Raw genomic sequence first — 21477 nt, 5'->3', positions numbered from 1 at the left:
TACAGTAAGATGCTAATAGTGATTAGCGTATTAGCACATTGTAGCCTCTGATGTCAATGTTAGTCAGCTTAAAAACTCAAACACATGAAAACCCTATTGGAAAAAATATATAACTAAAATATATTTGAAAAATTTATTTTATGCTACGTTTACTACAAATGCATTTACATATTTATGTACTTAATATAAATACCCTGCAATTGTACTTTGGTATCCTAAATTATATACTTAAAGTCAATAAGAACAACAAATGTTGTACTTAATGCAACTTTAGTTATCTGGAAGTAGTGCTGAGGTTAAGTGTATTTGATTGTGCTAAAGTGGAACTATTGCATTTGATGCATTTATTTATTTTTCTAGGGAAGGAGCATCCGAATGAGTAAAGTGACTGATATAACTGTCATTTATATATGTATATATATATATATATATATATATATATATATATATATATATATATATATATATATATATATATATTAGGGCTGTCAATCGATTAAAAATTTTAATCGCGATTAATCGCATGATTGTCATGAGTTAACTCGCGATTAATCGCATTTAATCGCACGTTTTTTTATTTGTTCTAAATGTACCTTAAATTAATACTTTTCAAGTTTGTAATACTCTAATCAACGTGGGCATGGATAAATAGATGCTTTATGCAAATGTATGTTTATTATTGAAACCATAGTCAATATAGAGCATAAGGAGGAGACATGTTTCAAAGGTCATAGATGTTTTTCAAAGAACTTGTTCATGTCTATTAGACATGTAGAAAGAACAAAAAAAATGCCAGGTTACCACTACTTCTCTTTCTTTGCACTGAGCTATTTACTAACACAAACATGTTTAGATTTTTGCATGACAGGGGCAGCTCTTCTAAAAATGCTAAATGTAGGCTACATTAATTATTTATTATTACATTGTAGTTTGTCTCTCTCTGTGCCCATTTTGATGAAGCTAAATTCTCAATAAAAAATGTTTTCATTGGTATATTTTACTGTTTCTGTTGTCAACGGAATGAATTTGAAATGGTGACTGAAACGCGACCCATTAAGACATAACCAGCTCTTCTTTCTAAGATGTTAAGTTAATCTGCACAAAAATTCTGATAATCGAGCCGTCGTCTGGTGAAATCAAATACACATAAGATAAAGACAATATCTGTGCTCTGATTTCGGCTATACTTGTAAAATTAGAGAAGCAACATAATATCTGTGAATTAAAGAGCTGCTCCTCCGCGCGAGACGCAGAGAGAGAGAGAGAGAGAGAGAGAGAGAGAGAGAGAGAGAGAGAGAGAGGCGCGCGCGCGCGTGCTGGGAGAGCAGTACCGGCATTACCGGTAGATTCTCAGAAACTAAATAAGGTTTGGGCGCTTGTTGAAGGGAAAAAAATCGCTAAAGGGGTCTGCAATGTCGCTAAATTGGCAACACTGTGTATCTCCATTTCTCCAACTAGGGGTTGGGCCACGGGTCAAACAGAAAATACGCGCTGCGTTAATCGCGCGTTAAAAAAATTAGTGCCGTTAATATGATTTTGCGTTAACGCGTTATTAACGCGCTAACTTTGACAGCCCTAATATATATATATATATATATATATATATATATCTCAAGCACTGGAAGAAGATTTTTTGGGGAGAACAGGCACCCAACAGAGAGACAAATCCACCACGATTATCAACTTCAGTAAGATGCAAGTCAATTTTAACCATTGCTTCTAAACCTTACATTGGGATTAATATATTATGTAGTTAAAAGTATTATTCTCATCATCAAAAGTAATTTCATCTACCAGTGACAAATCTGAGTAACTTTTTATCCTTTTGTCTTTCTTTCTCTAAAGTGACAAAGAAAGGAGAACATGTCACCATCATCAGTCCTTTATTTAGTTCACTGAAGAACATCAAGGGAAAGACCCTCAGACATGTCATAACAGGATAAATGTGGCTACAGGTAAAATTATTAGATGGTCTGTTTGATTTTGGTGTACCAATTTGCTTTTTTCAAAGCTACAATTGTGTGATGTGACGTGACATGTATGTGCAAAAACGTCTGCCCACTGCTCCGGGTGTGTGTTCATAGTGTGTGTGTGTGTGTGTTAGTGAGTATTGAACACACACACACACTGAACACACCAGGAGCAGTGGCCAGCCGTTTTTGCTGCGGCACCCAGGGAGCTATTGGGGACCATTTGTTTATGTTGTCTGAATGTTTAATAATGGCAAATGTTGGTACAATTTAAATACGTTTTGTTTAATATTGTTTAAAGGAATGGTACAAATTAAATCTTTCTTTTTAAGGACTTATCAGCCCCTCCATCCCACCTCAGATTGACCAAGGATCCAGATGAGTACTGGCAATTTGGTGAAGGATTGCACTGTCACTTCTGGTATGAATCTATTAACCTTTTGTTATGTGTGAGGTGTTTTGATTTTACTTAATTTAATACAATTTACAAAATTAGATTTGACATAATTGACTTAGAGTAGTAGTAATTTTCACTAAAATGAAAATTACCCCATGATTTACTCACCCTCAAGCCATCGTTAGTGTATATAACTTTCTTCTTTTAGACAAATGCAATTGGAGTTATATTAACTATGGGGTTGGGTTAATAAAGCCCTTCTGGAGCAAGGCCATGAGTTTCCAAAAGTATCCATATTTAATACTTTAGAAAGTAAAATAACTAGCTTCCGGCCATACATAGTCTACTTTTGTATAAAGCACAACTTGCGCAACTTGTGACGTCAGAAGTAGCGTAGTGCATCATGGGGTAGCGTAAATATCAGCAGCACGTCGCATTACTCGCATAAGTTGCGCTTTACCCTTAAGTGGAATCCGTATGTTTGTTTGCCCAGAACCTAGTTGTTTTAAATATTAATATTTTTCTAACACAAACTCATGGCTTCGCTTCAGAAGGCCTTTATTAACCGCGTAGAGTTCTTATGTAATGGATAGATGCACTTTTTTGAGCTTCAATCTGATGGATGCAATGGTTGCAATCCACTGCCATTATGCAGCTTGGAAGCATCAATGTGTTTATTAATATAACTCCGATTGTATTCGTCTGCAACAAGAAAGTCATACATACCTAGGATGAGTAAATCATGGGCTAATTTTCATTTTTAAAGTGAACTACTTTAATACTATGTGTAGTTAGGATTCTGAATTAAGTGTAATGTTTCTCTACATATCAGAAATATACAGAGCCACTTATTAGGGGTGGAACGGTACACAGGAGACACGGTTCGGTTCATGCCTCGGTTCAGACATCACAGTTCGGTACGAGTTCGGTACAATGGAGGAAAAAAGCAAAGCAAAACAGAAATGCAGAAGGCTTGTGCATGTCTCAGGCTGTACCACCAAAGGAAAATAAATTACTTAAGCCTTGTATTTTTTAAATAAGTTTTATTAATAAAGTAAGGCATAGAACCAGTTTATTTGTAGTGCACTTACAATAGTTTTATATAATTAGTTTATTAATTAAATTAATAAAAAGACAAAAAGACCTTGAGATATGTTTGGTAATTGTACCTGAATGAATTTAATTGAATTAATTTGCTACATTTCAGATTAATATATTTGTTTTCCTTAAAATTTTAATTAACAGTAACTTAAACACTTTGCAGTTTGAATGATGTCCTGTATAAACAAAATGACGGAGTATGTTTTTATGTTTACACTGTTCGATCACACCTCACACACACAAATTTCAGTAAGCACTTTGCGACTTTTCGATCGCGACCGCGCCTCTCTGTCTCTCACACACACACAATATATTCCAGCATTGCAATCTTTACATCGCAGCCAGCTTCAGAGCTAAGGCGGGAATGCAGATTAGGTGTCCCTAAAGAACCCGCGTATCTAACAGTAGTTCCACATTACATTCATTCATTTCCACACAAGTTTTATTTATTTTTATACCGTGTATTCTCCGTGTAAATTTATGCGCCGAACCGTGACGCCTGTACCGTTTCGGTTCAATACGAATACATGTACCGTTCCACCCCTACCACTTATATTATCAGAAATTAGAGCTGAAATTGTTGAAAGATTTTGATCTCGATTCAAATACCCACGCAATATTTTCCTAAATGACAAATGATTTGTCTTAAACCTTTGTCAAGTAAGATCACAGTGAACATTTATATCTGCGTTGGCGCTTTCAGTAGCCACATTTACATGGAAATGTTTTGTTTCGATCAGAATGAAATCATTCTGATTGATGAATCTGAACATAGTTTTTACATGAATGCTAAGTCATCAGGTTGATGGGCATTTATAAGTCACATGCTTCAAATCTGATTTAATCTTTTTGATGTGAATGTAATATGCAGTTTCCTGCTGTTGTCACAAACTAACCATCCTCCGTTGTTTTAAAAAGCAGACTTATATTTACCTATATTTCAGGTCCTTATTAGGAGACGAGGAGTACACAAAGCCTTGCCGTGCTGCTTATATTAATCAAGCAGTAACAAAACAATGCCCAGATGCCCAAAACAAGGCATCTGCAGATGAGAGTCCGAAACAAGCACTTGTTGGACAACGTTGTCCTGCACCACTTCACAGAATGATGAGTGGGAAGATCATTTTAGATTGACACAACAGTCATTTATTATATTCTTAAATAATATTACAACAACATCAGCTCTTAATTCAAATGATCACAGAAGTACTGAGATAAAAGTTTATAGTTCAGATATAAACACTGTCTACAGTAGCAATCAAAATAGAGTAAATCAACTTTTGCAAGAATCTTGACACTTGAAACTTTAATCATTCATTCTAGAGATTCGTTCAAAAACGCTGATTCATCCAGTAATGAAACACGTATTTTAGTCATTAAATCATTCATTCAAACTTTTTTTTTTATTCAGATTCATATTCATTTTAAATCGATTGCAGAAATTAACATTTGTCAGAACCTCTAGTAAATTACATGTTATGTTGTTAATTTATCTGTTCAGAATCATGATCTCTGTCTGAAACACTAAAAGAATCAGATTCTCATTTTACCAATTCTAACTTGTTATTAAAACTGTGACTCTGAAGTCGAGCCATCCTGGAAATTTAAGAATCATCCACACCTGTGATCACCTCAATTATTTTCCAAAGACACAAAGAATAATATTTTTATATTTTTACTTTAAAAGCAATCATAAATCATTAGCAATAAAAAAATAATTAAAATACTTTAATTATGCATCATTTTGTCGGCCCATTCTATCATGGACTGAGAATCTGATTGTGAGAAACTACCTAATATTAAAATGACTTGAGACAAATAATGTATTATTATTATTATTATTATTTTTGTTTATAATTTTTTTAAGGGTTAACTTGTATCAATTAATGAATTGATGCTTTCAAACACATTGCATATTCATACTTTATAAACTGGTTTTATTAAATCGGAATAGTCTGAATAAATAAACAGTAATTCTCTGTTGATTTCCCAAATGCCCTTCCAGTGACATTCCAATACCATGACCATTCCAATTGAAGTTTAATGCTGTTTTTGTTTTTTATCCTGAGTAAAAGTTATTTTTTCATAAGGTATTGTGACATGTGTAAGTAACATGATTTCTCTAAAATCCTAATCTCTAAAAAAAACAAATTTGTTTTGCAGAGGCTCTTAAGAAGACTGCTCAGATCAACTGGCAAGAAACTGAGAGGGAACACTCAAAATATTCTGGGACAAGAGATGGAGGACAGTGTCCAGAATGCACAAATGACTGTCTGCAGTGTAAGCTGTACTGATAGATGTATAGTTGCTGCTTCTAACTGTCCCCAATTTATTTCCTGTTCAATGTTCAAAGCTTTCAGTAAAGACTGGGTCAAATACAGGTTAAAAGTATGTATTTTAACAATTAGGTATAGAACTTTAAAGAGATACTCTTTAATCTGACATAAATCTGCTTCTTTAAATATTGTCTCTGGAATTTCAGAATATAGCATAATATGATGGGTAATTTCAATAAAATTTAAATTTGAAAAGATTTCAATCTCACTGTGTGCTCTAATGCTTTAAAACTTGTTTGTGTGGTGTTGCTACTCATTTAGATGGAACCCAGATGATCCCTAGTTGGGCCACATGCATATGATTCCTAGTTGGGCCCCACCTAAAGCCCTGTGAAATCCTGCATAAAACCTAAATGAGTAAGTTGCTGGGGCCAACATGGAACCCATGGACAAACCCACTTACAGCCCATATTTCTGCCCATGTAGTAACGTTGTAATACCTACAAAAAAACTAAAGCTGGGACCAAGAAAGGTCTTGTGCATGTAGCCCAGTTGGGGCCCACCTTTTTGTAAGTGCCATCCTATATGAAATCCATGTGGGCAGTTGGTATGGGGCCATTATGGAACCCGCGGACAATCCCATACAGAGCCCATTTTTCAGCCTATTTCAAACCCACATGGGCCCCATATACAAATGTCTACTGGGTTAAAGCTGGGACAGAGATGGGTCTTGTGCATTTTGCCCACTTGGGTCCCACCTAGTACCAAGTGCCATCCTACATGAAATCTATCTGGGCAATTAACATGGGGCCATTATGGAACCCGCGGACAATCCCATACAGAGCCCATTTTTCAGCCTATTTCAAACCCACATGGGCCCCATATACAAATGTCTACTGGGTTAAAGCTGGGACAGAGATGGGTCTTGTGCATTTTGCCCACTTGGGTCCCACCTAGTACCAAGTGCCATCCTATATGAAATCCATGTGGGCAGTTGGTATGGGGCCATTATGGAACCCGCGGACAATCCCATACAGAGCCCATTTTTCAGCCTATTTCGAAACCCACATGGGCCCCATATACAAATGTCGATGGGGTTAAGCTGGGACAGAGATGGGTCTTGTGCATTTTGCCCACTTGGGCCCCACCTAGTACCAAGTGCAATCCTACATGAAATCTATCTGGGCAATTAACATGGGGCCATTATGGAACCCGCGGACAATCCCATACAGAGCCCATTTTTCAGCCTATTTCAAACCCACATGGGCCCCATATACAAATGTCTACTGGGTTAAAGCTGGGACAGAGATGGGTCTTGTGCATTTTGCCCACTTGGGTCCCACCTAGTACCAAGTGCCATCCTATATGAAATCCATGTGGGCAGTTGGTATGGGGCCATTATGGAACCCGCGGACAATCCCATACAGAGCCCATTTTTCAGCCTATTTCGAAACCCACATGGGCCCCATATACAAATGTCGATGGGGTTAAGCTGGGACAGAGATGGGTCTTGTGCATTTTGCCCACTTGGGCCCCACCTAGTACCAAGTGCAATCCTACATGAAATCTATCTGGGCAATTAACATGGGGCCATTATGGAACCCGCGGACAATCCCATACAGAGCCCATTTTTCAGCCTATTTCAAACCCACGTGGGCCCCATATACAAATGTCTACTGGGTTAAAGCTGGGACTGAGATGGGTCTTGTGCATTTTGCCCACTTGGGTCCCACCTAGTACCAAGTGCCATCCTATATGAAATCCATGTGGGCAGTTGGTATGGGGCCATTATGGAACCCGCGGACAATCCCATACAGAGCCCATTTTTCAGCCTATTTCAAACCCACATGGGCCCCATATACAAATGTCGGCGGGGTTAAGCTGGGACTGAGATGGGTCTTGTGCATTTTGCCCACTTGGGCCCCACCTAGTACCAAGTGCAATCCTACATGAAATCTATATGGGCAATTAACATGGGGCCATTATGGAACCCGCGGACAATCCTACATGGGGCCCATTTTTCAGCCCATTTCATACCCATATGGGCCCCACATACAAATGTTGGCTGGGTAGGAATATTATTTTAACTGTTAATAGAAAAAAGAACAATTGAAGCTTTAACTGCACAACAAGGTTTATTGTGTATTTTTAAACAATACATTAGTAATAATAATAATAATGTAATATAATACAACAATAACAATCTCTTTAAAAGAAGACTAATGAACAATATATATTTAATAATTAAGATCAGTGAAGAATTCATGTATTTCAATTCATGCAAAAATGATCCTGTTGTAAAGTTTTCTTTGTTCGAAGCAGAGACCAGTGAGACAGTTGGGATCGCGTTCAACAGAAGTTATTCTTTATTGAGAACTCCTCTGTACGCGGCTGTAGAAACGTCCAACATGATCTAACTCTAATACAGTATGCATTGTAGTTATATACATTCCAAGGGGGAGGGATTACATAGAGGTGGAGACTCTGAACAAAGCATGTAAATGAGTATACAGGTTAAGGAACCCCCCCCCAGACCGGCAGTCTCAATCCAATCAGCATAACCACTCAAATGATCCAATCAGCCTGACGGTATCACCCATATCTTCACATGATCACAGAGACAAAAGCACAGCTGTACATTGAGCTTACTGGGCAGGAAATGCATAAGGGCAAAGGGTGAGGGTGAGAGTCTCAGGAATTGACTCATTTAGAGAACAAAGGAAAACCAGGTCGGGCAGGAATATCTTGCTGTAAACTCAGTAATCACTTTCTCAGTTTATATACTAACTAAATTAAACATTTAATAAAAATGTAATCCAACACTTCCCCCTTTGAGAGTTCTAATAACTCTCACAAAAATACAAATTTATACACTATAAAGTTCATTCTTGTAACTGGTGTAAGTTACAGGCACATATAACTTGCTCTGTGTTGTTCATCTGTAATTGCATGCTGACACAGAAACAAAACATGCAATTTAGGGTCCGTGAATTTCTCTGCGTTGTGTATTTTTCATTTTCTTTTGTGATAGTTCGTTCAGCAGTGGGTCTGGTTGTCTTCTTGAGGTTGGGGCTTCATACGCAGATGAGACGGTCGTTGCATATGGATCTCGGAAAAGAACATCAAGTTTTATCTGCACACTGTAAGACAGAAAACAGAAAAACAGAGAGCAGTATTTCTTCAAAACACTACGGTTGTAGCAGTTTAAACACTATGGTTCTATCGTTTTCAGAGTCTACTGTTGTCGTTTCATTCTTTCCCTATTTCTTAATTTATTTGACACCTATGGACCAGTGAGGTAAGGATGGACTAAATGGGGAAAGGCCTATGAGGTTGTCTTCACCCTGGATTGGCCCCCGACGCCTGTTGCGTCAGTTCTTTCCAGGGCCCTCACTTAACCGTGTCCTATTCTGTCCCTGTGTTGTGTACACACTGTACAGTGTGTGAGAAAATTGGCACATTTTCATTCTCCAGTGAAACATCAGTCTTAATAGACATCATATAGAGCATGGCGGTCTGACTGGAATATTTCTGTGGTATAATATTTTAAGGCTGTGAGTTTTCTGAATGTCCCCCAAACAAAGGCTGTGACAGTCAATAAATCGGTCATCTTTGTTGTAAGTTACTGGGGAGATTAAGCAATCACAGCCTAAATGGTTAACATCTTATCAAGTTGCCCCACGAGTTTAACGAGGAGGGGAGAGGCTGCTTCAGAATATCAAGCAGGCTAAGCAGAAGCTGAGTAACTTTATTTACATCTTTAAAGTTCTTTTTGCTTTTCCTACACTCATTTCCAAAATGTCCATGCTTGCCACAGTAAGAACAACTGGCTTCTCTAGGACTTTTGCGTTTCTTTTGCTTCTCTGAGTTAACCTTAAAGGATGCTGCTGCAATTTTTACTCTTGCCTTGACATCAGAGTCTCTTTCCCACATAGCTAAACTGTCCAAGTTGTCTTGCAGGGTTCTATTTGACCATGTAAGATCTAAGAAAGGCAATGCATTTCTATGTTCTGACAAAAGACCATCGGACCATGCGCGAACTAGAGGACCATTATGACCTAACACTTTCTCTGGAGTGTCGGCAATTCCGCTGTAAACGGCAGCGGTCTGACAGAATCGTTCTGTGTACTCACAAACAGTTTCTTTTTTCCCTTGTACACAATTGGTAATTTTTGACCAATCGATTTTCGGTCCTAAGATATTCTTTAGGATTTTCAAAACACCTTCTCTCAAATCGCCTTTACTGACATGTTGCAGTTCGGAAGTAACAGCAGACTCAAAACTGTTGAATTCAGATTCAGTTAGAATTTGTGACATCAGCTGTGTGACTTCCGGCAACGACATGTCGTAAAGATGCATTTTGCTGAACAATACTCTTCTAAATTCAGAAAAATTTGTACGTGCTGAGGGTAAACTCTGGGAGAGTCTATCTATATCCTTAGGACCTAAAGATGTTTTGGCAACCGTTTGTATTTGGACAACAGAAGAGTTCGGAGTAACACTTTCAGTTCCCTGAGATCTTCTCCTAGCCCCACAAACCTGCACTGAATCTACAGGCTGATCAGTTACTGATTGGATGGCTACATTTGTTTCAACAAAAGCTTTTAAGTCAGGATAATTGTTATCAGGCTGACTAACTTCTTCCACATCAGTTTTTTCTGCATCTTTGTTGCGGTTTACTTTCTTAGTCAACGAAGATATTCTAGCATGGAGCTCTTTGATCTGTTTCTCTAGCTCAGAGTTGCGCTTAGACTGTTCTGTAGCTAGGGTTAAACCGAATTCTCTGTGACAGAAGATAATGCCTTTGACACTGTTCTTGCGAATACTTTCTCCTAGTACCTTTTTACAATCTTCGATTGACCAAACTTTGCCTGGATCAATGCTAAATTTCTTTGTTAAATTCAATCTGACTTCCTCAGTCACGATTGAGTCCATGTGCTCTGATAACAAAGACTTAAATTCACTATCTGTCCAAAAAGGTGTAATCTGTCTAGTACTTTTCCTAAACATTTTGTGAATTTCTGTTACCACAAACAAAACACAAAAAAAAAAAAAAACTTCTCTCTACTGTCTTGCAAACAGAGGGTACAATCTTATTAGCACATGAGGCTAAATCTAATTCTAAAGCTAATTCTCTAGCTTACAGATAGGTCTTCTCTAGCAAGAGCATACACACAATATTAACATGTAACTGTTAATCTTCCCTGCCATCAACAGAGGATCAATTTCATCTCTAAAAGAAAACTTTTTAGAGGCTTATCTTTAGTTAACCAAACTCTACAGCTGTTTGTTAACTACTTCTCTGAACGGCGCAGAGGAAAACATTTGTACTGGTCTGCATTGGTTCTTTGAATGGAGTGTAAACTCACCGAATCGTTGGTTGTACAGAAAAATTTCGTCTGGAACTCAGTCAGCTTTGTTGAGATCTTTGAGCTTGAAGTTTTCAATCTGGAGGAAGCTGGAAAGATTCAGTCTGGCAATCTTTGTCAAATCTTTTGTTGAGCTTGAAGTTTCAAGATTCAGTTCATTGAGCTTAAAATTCTTTGAGTTTCCTTCTCCATCCGGGTCACGGCACCATCTGTTGTAAAGTTTTCTTTGTTCGAAGCAGAGACCAGTGAGACAGTCGGGATCGCGTTCAACGGAAGTTATTCTTTATTGAGAACTCCGCCGTACGCGGCTGTAGAAACGTCCAACATGATCTAATCTAATACAGTATGCATTGTAGTTATATACATTCCAAGGGGGGGGGATTACATAGAGGTGGAGACTCTGGACAAAGCATGTAAATGAAGTAGGAACACACCCTACTCTGAGTCCAATTGAATCAGCATAACTATTCACATGCTGATACTGGCAAGGAACTCCAATTCCAAGAGCCATCCCATAGCCATTAAAGACAAAAGGTGAAAGTCAATCAACCTAACGATTCAACGTCTGGGCTCCGAAAGGTGAGAATCAAGTGATCTGACTCATTTAAAACACAATAGAGAAAACCGGTCTGGCAGGAATGGAGACTCTTGCTGGAGACTCAATAATCACCTGAAATCAGTCTACTAAACTTAATCAGTTTATATACTATTGCAGTGGAAAAACTAAATTAAACATTTAATAAAAATGTAATCCAACAATCCTGAACAGGTAAAAAGGAAACTTAGAAAGAAAGCAAGACAGGTGAGGATGAAGGCCAGGTGAGGAGGGTAGTGATGGTGTCAAGTGGTAGAAGAGCGACAACACTTCTGATAATCCTGCAAGGAATGATAAGCACAAATCAATCAGAGGCAAAAAATACAACTAATAATAGAAAAAACCTAACTCACATTATCAACACCTTTTTAGGAGAATTTGTTTTTCCTATGGTATCCACCTTATTTTTCACGGAAGAGTGGCACGGCCATTTATAAATGAAATGTGTCTGGCTTCCGGTATCATCCGCTTATAGTTATTTCTAGCTGTACAAAAAAGCTTGTTATGCTTCTTGATATTTTGATGTATTGAATTTGTCATAATTGTAAACACTAGTTTGTAGCACAGAAAATAGCTTAGGTAGGCTACTTTAGTTTTAACATATAAGAAACGCGTTCAACATGGACACGCAAGCGGTTTTCTGTGGTAACGAACAAATACTCTATAAAAAAGAATGAACATGTCCTGTATCAGAAGCTAAAGTAATAAATATTGAGAAGGCAATGGCCCGTATTCTATATCTCTGACTCCAAACAATCGGCCACTGACCAGGGCTGCGTTTCCCCAAAGTATTGTAACCTTAAATTGATTATAGAGCAATTACCACCAATGGTCTCTACGATCAATTAGGCTTACAATGCTTACGACAGTCAGTTCCTTTCGTATATGTCTGTCGACTTTATGCTTACTAATTTTAATGATGAAAAAGACGTGCGTGAGCTCACGCCGTGAGAGGCGAATGTGAACGCTGAGCGGCAGCGGGTTAGATTAAATTAACGCAGATATGAGGTGTGTATAATTTAAACTAAATAACTCCCGCTTGCTTGATTAGAGCTAACAGTAGCTGCTGATCATTTCTCTTCTGTTCAATTCTCGATTTTGAATTAAATTTCATTTAGATATATGCATAGATTTGATTTTAGATTTGATCAGAGATTTTAAATCGATCCTATGCATATATCAAATTGAAATTTGATTCAAAAGAGAATTCCCAATTTCAAAAGTACCGCCTCTTTTGAAACAAATCGTGACCCAAAGAATCGATTTGAATCCAATCATTGAATCAAAAGATTCCCACCCCTATTACATTTCATTATATTTTAACTTTACCTGTTGTCTTCATTATTTAATGTATGTTTGAGAACATTTAAAACTTAAAATAAATAAATATTTGACATTGATTGTGATAATTATCAATACAGACTGATATGAAACATTTTATCAAGATGACTTTTGATATCACTCAACCCTATTATTTACCATTTCATGTTTTAATTAAAACTTATTTAAAAAGATGTTACAATTATAATATAAAAATACAAATTATTTGACTTATACAAGGCATTTTTGTTAAATGTAAACTGTGAAGGGAACATAATTACATTTTAAAACAGACTATCAATTTGGAAAATGTATGGTTTAAGTCATTTCCACCCTTTTTGGATTTTTCTAAATACAGATTCAGACACAAACAGGGTTGCCAGATTGGGCGGTTTACCGCCCAATTGGGCGGTTTTGCAATCTATTTTGCGGGCAAAAATGGATTTGGGCGGGTGGATAAAAATTGGGCTGGTTTCGGATCAGTTCGGCGGGTTTTTGTTGCCGAAACACCGGCACTTCAGATCCTTCTTCCTGCGAACCTCTGTTCAGCAGGCAGCAGTCTCACTCACTCATTCATACACTCACACACCCACTACAGCTCTGGCTGACGTCACGTGCCGCCCCGTAAGCTCACAACAGACACTCCCTCACTACTACTACGTAAAGCCCTTCCCCCCAAACACACTAGATTGCGGGGTTTTCAAACTTAGTTAGCTGACTGACACTGTCAATATGCCAAAGTGGGCAAAATATAAAAAAAGTTACAGGAAAGAGTGGGAAAGAGATCCAGACTTAAAGTCATGGATTGCACAGGGTGCAGAAGAAGGAAAGGCACACTGCAAATACTGTAACGCTGATGTCCGTGCTCATTTAAAAGATCTCAAAGATCATGCAGCCACCAAAAAGCATAAGGCAAGGTGCCAGCCAACGGTCAGACCATTTACAGTGAGCAGAGTGGGTGAGTCCAGTAACCCTGACAACAATGTCCAGAAACGACGAGAACTGCGGATAGCAACGTACATTGCGTGCCACACGGCCATTAATGCTGTTGATGAACTATCTGATATACTGAAAGACGAGACAGGTGCATTCCAGATGCACAGAACAAAATGCACTGCTGTTATTAAGTCATTGCTAGCACCTCATTTTAGACAGGAGCTACTAGAAGACATCGGTGACTCCCCGTTCTCGCTATATTTGGACGAGACAACTGACATTACAGTGAGCAAATTGCTCTGCATATGCATAAAATATCGCTCCAAAAAACACAACCGGTTTATTAGCACTTACTTGGGTTTGGTGGAGCTCTCAGATGCTGATGCTAATGGAGTTGTGGAGGCAGTCATTAGATTTTTGCAGGAGTGTGCACTGGACATTGCTAATATGGTGGGGATAGCAACAGATGGGGCCAGTGTAATGGTCGGCAGGCATCGTTCGGTGTACACGTTACTGAAACAGAGGCAACCGAATTTACAACTTATAAGATGCGTGTGCCACTCCCTGGATATAATTGCCCACAAAGCGATGAAACAGCTGCCCAGCAATATAGACTATATGATCAGGGAGATGTATAACTGGTTCTCACACTCCGCAAAGCGCCAGACCGATTATAAAGCCATATACGAGACCGTCAATGGAGGGTCTCCCCTAAAGTTACTATCGCCGAGCGTCACCCGCTGGCTGGCAACAGCAGACTGCATAGACCGAATTCTGGACCAAGAAGAGGAGCTGACCTTACATTTTACATTGGCCGCTAATGCTGAGCATTGTTATGCCGCGCGTCTCCTCAGCGAGATGTACAAAGACAAAACAAACAGTCTGTACTTGCATTTTCTACGTCCGCTGCTGTTTGAAATTAAGGCCGTAAACAAGAATTTCCAGTTGGAGACTGGGGACAGCCTCGCTGTATTTCGAGACCTTAACCGGCTTTATATGTCAACCATGAGACGCATGATCAAGCCTAGCGTTTTCCGCATGAATAATGAAAAACAGCTCAGAGAATTGGACCTACATTCCACCAGTATCTATCTCTCACCTGCAGACACTGACTTGGGGGCCACATTCAGCCAGAAGCTGGAAGCAAGCACCTTGTCCGCTGAAATGAAGCTACTGGTCCAAACACGTTGCACAGACTTTTTGAAAGAACTCCTGGTCCAATACCAAATGCGCCTGCCTGCATCCATGGAGCTGCTTGCCAAGCTGGAGCTCCTATGTCCTGCTGCCGTGATGTCCTACAAGCCAAAAGTCCGAGAGTTGCCTAGAGAGTTTTTTTCTGGCTCTCTCGATTCTCTTGAGACTCAGCTGAGAAATGTTGCCTCAGCAGGTTTTTCTCCCAACCTGGCCATTGACGCATTCTGGCTTGAGGTGGAATCTTTTAAAGATGCTGGAGGAAACCACTGTTTCCAGGATTTAGCTTTTGGTGCTATAAAATTGCTTACCCTCCCCATATCCAACGCTCCAGTTGAAAGAGCATTTTCTCAAGTCACACTGCTGAAAGATGACCTACGAAGCAGGATGGGCTTACCCCTTCTTTCAGGGTTGATGGACGTGCGCACAGGTCTTGCGCGTAATGGCTTGACATCAGCTACATTCCGTCCGCCCCGACAGTTGTTGAGCAAGTTTGACACTAGTATATACTAGAGCTTTTGTGTTAATCAAATTATTCTTAAAAACAATTGTTCAAAGCGATTTACACGAAAACTCACACTCCTAACGGTCTGACGTGTGTTTATGTAAAAACCTGTGTGTTTATGTAAAAATCGCTTTGAACATGTTATTCAGAATAATTTTATTAACAAGTTAAAATTATTAACACATTATTGTTTATGTTATTGTGTTAATCAAATTATTCTAAATAACAATTATTCAAAGCGATTTTCATTCATACTCTAGGCCTAACTCAACTGCCTGTCTCAGGGAATAGGCTACATTTATGGTATTAGGTCTAATTGTTCAAAATCACAGGTGTCAAACTCAAGTTTGCTGTTATATTTGTAGAGATGGCCCGCCCGCCATGCATGAACGTTCTGCTATATGCAAAGAGCGCACTGACTGTTGTAAATAATATGTTCAACGCGATTTTAATAAAAGCATAGGTTTAACTGCCTGTCACAAGGAATAGCTTGGTAACTCCTTGGTATTAATTGTTCTAAATCACAGGTGTCAAACTCAAGTTTGCCTATATTTGGCGTACGGCTATGAAATTATTTTTTGTATAGCCTAGAATTGTCCCGCCAGTCATGTGCTGCAAAGAGTCGACACCCCTGTTCTATCAACGAGATTTTCATGAAATGTTATTCATATAATATGTTTCATGATGCAATTTGAAATAATTGAAATTTTAAAGTGGGTTATTTTGTATGTCCATATATCCACTCAATGTTTTTATGTTACTGAATGCTTTTGTTCCGACGTTTGACAATAAACAGACTTATTGAGAGCCTAAGTTGATCGCATTATTTTCCGTAACATTATAGCTTATAGTTTAATGTAGGCTACTGAATTGTGATTGCTTTTTTGCATTTTATTGTTGTTATTCTCTTTTGTGTATTGTAGCGCTTTGAAAAGCGGATATTAGCTGACATTAGAAATAAAATGTATTATTATAATTAATTGTATAGTCTGACTGAGGTCAGTAGCCTACTTTTGCGTTCATTTGATTGAATATTGTTTCTAAAGTTGGATAGGCTAAGTCGAAAAATGGGTCATTTTAAAGCTTGTTAATGATTTCAATGTGTTTAAACGAGAAACAAGCCACACAAAAAATTGGGCGGTTTTTTGGGCGGTTTTTGACGAGGTTTTGGGCTGGAAAACCTTGCAGGCACCTGGCAACCCTGGACACAAATCATTTCTACAGATATGGGCTCCGCTGCACATCCCTAATATTACTCTTACCTTAATGATTTTGCCAATCATATTCTGCAAAGTCCCTGATGTAAGATGCAACGTGTGGATTAAAGGCCATGGTCTTCCTCCGAACAACCTTCCCACTCTTTCTGCTCACCTGGAACTGTGATGTTCATTTAGAATTTTCAGGATTTATCCTGACAAAAAACCTGTAAATACACAGAAAAAATATATATATTCCAACTGAATCAAGAGTGATCACAATATCATCTGTAATAAGTCACATCACAATAGGATAAGCTCTAAACCATCACTTGTGCAAAATAAAAAGAATAGAAATCAATTTGTAACAAAAGTGTATGAATGAACATAGACTGAGGTAACTGCACAAGGTCCTGGCAGATCGCCAGGTCAGGTCCTCACAGACGTGTAAAAGAAAATTCTGATTTAGACAAAAATAATCGCGAATAAATCAATAAGAGGAATCGAAAATTAAATTTTATAACAAGAATCCGAATCCTAACCTTGGGTATCCGATTTCAGGATACATTGATCGATTTTCAATTCCCAACCGTATGATATAAAATAATGAACGCGCAGGCGCTTCCACCGACTTAAAATGGTAAATAACACAATTATTAGATCATTCTGACCTTATAAGAGGCTACATATGCAATCTATGTTTATAAAAATTGCATTTATTAATCAAGTAGGCCTAGCCGGCTAGCTATCAACATGAAGGAAATCCGCGTTACAGGCGTTATAGAACATAAGCCGCGGGCAGTTCTTCTAAAGACATTAACCTGGCTGCTACTATTTAGTTTGCGTAAAAAAAATATAAAGATTCATCACTAACCAGATATTTATGGCGAAAACTTGGCCGACAGACACAGCGACAATGCAAAGGCCTGCGCTCTCAACGTTACTCAGGGAAATGAAGAGTTATTCATAAAACGGCAGCTTGTGGTTATTTTTCGCGGTCATTTCACGCGTACTACTGTATTTAAATTGACAGTAACATGTCCCAATATCCCAAACTACATTGAAACCTAGAGTAGCCTAGTATTATATTGTACACAGCTTATAGTAAAATGTTGAGAATAAATTAAATTAAATATCTAAATCCTGGTCAGCTACTCTCTAAATAATTTTAAAGTTATTAGCTAGAATCCATGCATACAAATATTAAGATTTATTACTTACCATATGACGAAGTTCCAAGTCGGCAGAAACGACAGGTCTACACGATGCACTGACACAACAGAAAAACTCATTCTGCGCTCTCATGTACCCCCCACTGACAGAAATTAAGGCTGTTAATGGTCACCCAGTCCTGAAAATGTTTTATGTAAGGATAACGTTAGGCTTAGGCTAGCAATTTTACTTGTGGAATTGTGTGTGGTGTTTTTCGCAGTCAATTTGCACTGCTGTATTTAGATTTACAGTAACTAATAATTTCCCAGAATGCATTGAAAATCTACAGTAACATACTGTCAACTGTGTGCACAGTACATAACTGTTGAAAATACACAACAATACTGTGAAAGCAACAAAATCTACAGTAACATACTGTACATAGGTTATACAGCAAGAAACTGTTGAGAAAAACATTATAATGCTGTGAAAACAACAGAAATCATTTACAGTGTACTTTTTTTAAACAGATGCTTCTTATAGCCTATCTGTAAAAATATTATTATTTTATTTATTTTTAATATTACCAATTAGTTTGTTTTTCTTTCAATATATTCCGGTAAACAACATACAGCTAAAAATATTATTTATAAAAGTTTTTATATTGTATTAACTCATAAAACTAACTCTGTTACATAGTTGCAGATTTACTGCAAGAAAAATATACAATACTGTGTTAAGTTCGTGTTACAGATCATATGCAGCATCACATATATTTTTCTTTATCACGTCAACGATCTCACGATACTTGTTTTTTCATTTTTGTATGCATTTTAATAACAACAAAACATAATGTACATACAGGAGTACATATAACCATACATGTCAGGGGTAAACAAGGGGAAAAAGGAAGAAAGAAAGAGAGAAAAAGAAAGGCATTTTACAAAAACAAAACTTGTACCTATTAAACTGCTGTGTAGTTTTCCTTGCTTTTAAGTTTTTACATTTGGATATTGTTTCTAAATATATTTTAATATCAATTTTAAATAGTTCAAAATGTGGCATTTCTCATTCCATTTGACTTTATGAATATAGTAACGGGCAATCATAATAATTAAATCAAATATAAAAAAAAAGATTTTTATCACCATCAAATGAAAAACATTTTAGTATAACATCAACTTCTTCAAAGTTAACAGGAATCATTGATTTTCTTTGTAAGTAATAACTGAGTTCTCTCTAAAATACTCTCACTGATATCCATTTCCTCCAACAGGGAACGATAAAGTCTTTAAATCTCTAGTGTGATTTGTCTCTGTGGTCTCGTCTGAGGAGCAACACCTCCATCTAGTGGCTCACCCTGAACTCACATGTTATCAGGAGTTATTAAAGGGATACTTCAGGATTTAGCATTAAGCTTTGTATTAGTAGAAAACCTGTAGTATTTTCGAATTACCGTGCTTTCCCCCCTCATATCCCCCTGAGACAAGAGATTTATGTATTTTTTGTCTGGAAAAAATCCTCTGATGACACAAAACTCGTCATTTTGCGTCATCAGAGGATTTTCTGGCCAGAGGCTAAAGACTACAGCCAGTAGATGGCGTTGTTCCGCATGTTTTCAGCCCGCCCATAGAGGGTGGGATCTCACTCACAGAATGTACACACAGTGACAGCCGTCTTTCTTTGGAAGCTAAGCTAGCAGGCTCTTGTTCTGTGGAGAAAGCTGAGTAGTAGGGGTTACCATCTTCCTTTTCCCGGACTTGTCCAGCGGGCGAGATCGTTCAAAATGTCCGAGATCCAGCTTTTGCGTTCTGCGGTCACCATTCATTGTTTACCTGCACATCTTTGTTTCAATCTAACTGAATTCATTCCGATCGGTGTATCTGAATGTAGTGTTTACATGAATGAACGCTAAACAAGTGATCGGTTGATGTGCGTTTTAACATTGCTAAGAAAATCCCCGCTCCTCCGTGAGAGATGGGGATGTTAAATTGATGCACAAGGGTTAAGTTCACAATCTATAGCTTTGGTTAAATACTAGTATATGAAACCTTAACCTATAATTTAAAATACATTAAATACATTAATGACTCGTTATAACGTAGTACAAACGTCTTCTATAATAAAATGATTTTTGTATGATTTGTAACCAGGCACTAAAGCAATTACCTATAAAACGAGCTTTGAACCAATCGGATTGCTTGGGTCCTAAGCCCGGACTCATCACACCAAAGTGACCGGATTATTCACCACACCGGTTCATGTCTGTAACGCTGTAATTTTCTCTTTGATACTTTTTAAAGGGGACATATCATGCTAAATCCACTTTTTTAGCCCTTAAATGCATTTTGTTGTATATTTGGAGTGTTTAGAAGTACAGAAAAGTTGAAATTATTCTCTTCAGGTGCTTCGATGATATCTTTATATTCTGTTTTGGTCATATTTTTCAACCTGTTCCGATTTTTCTGTTATCTATGACGTTTTGTGAACTATTACGTCACAGTATTTGCAGCGGAACTGCCAAAAAAGGACATTGACTTCCGGCCCAACACTTCGAGCAATCCGCCATTTTTATTTCTCGCTGCAATTTTGTAGTCCAAGCTAAAGGATGCAGAAGTTACGAGAGGGTAAGTTAAAATGTTCGGTTGTTGGATGTAGTAACCCACACGCTTCATTACACCGTCTAATGTAGATAAACTGCCGCGCTTGTGGCGCATGTTTAACTGAAAGAACGAGCAGAGAGAGAGACCCGGTCGCGCGCGCACTCCCTCTCTCTTCAGAGCCAGGCGAAAATGTAAACAAGACACCGTCTCCAAACTAGACGCTGTCTTGCTCTCTCTCCCTCGCACATATTAATCAACATAAATCGACACGGTGGTAAAAGGTCGGAAGACCAAAGTTTCATGTGTAAATACAGTAACACACCATTGTGATACATCCATATGAAGACGTTGTTCTGCAGGTTCGTCGTCTTCATTTTCATCTCGCTCCAGCTCCGACTCTGGCTCGAACATGTAAGGCTGGCTGGACAAGTCTTCCATTGTTGACATTTTGTTAATAACGTGTGAATAAAAGGTTTCTGTGCCGCTAGATAATCGTATCTCTGCTATCAAACTACAAAAATGGCCGAACGGGGTGGAGTTGAACCGAGTGTCACCGCTACAACCTGGAGAGGGGGCGGGGTATGAAGTGTCTCAATTGTATTTAAAGAGCAACTTGCAGGTAAACAATAAATCTAAATGAATATATAACCGTGTATGAAAATACCATATGAAAAGATAATGCAGGATTTAAAATGTTTTAAAACGACATAATGACACCAATTTAGTAGATAAAGTGAGCGTTTCTTTGACTGCTCGTACAAACCGCTTTTTTTTCAACATCGCGTCATTTTACGTCACACGAGGGAGACGTGTGCTGTGCTCTGCCGCAGCTCAGTGCAGAGTGGGTTGGTATTCAGTAAGAGCGG

General features: G+C 38.1%; 1 long non-coding RNA gene across 1 annotated transcript; it reads right to left on the bottom strand.

Moving 5' to 3' along the window:
* Positions 1 to 11871: 11871 nt before the first annotated feature.
* LOC311085407 lies at positions 11872 to 18510 on the bottom strand. The gene is made up of 3 exons (XR_014606813.1): positions 18078 to 18510; positions 16923 to 17083; positions 11872 to 11989 (listed from the first exon to the last, which is right to left on the bottom strand). It is a non-coding gene; the product is annotated as an uncharacterized lncRNA (long non-coding RNA).
* Positions 18511 to 21477: the final 2967 nt, after the last annotated feature.

Source organism: Abramis brama (assembly GCF_963993115.1).
Source record: "Abramis brama genome assembly, chromosome: 6".
NCBI lineage: Eukaryota > Metazoa > Chordata > Actinopteri > Cypriniformes > Leuciscidae > Abramis > Abramis brama.
Note: the sequence above shows the minus strand (reverse complement) of the source record. Positions and strands in the feature narration are given on the sequence as shown.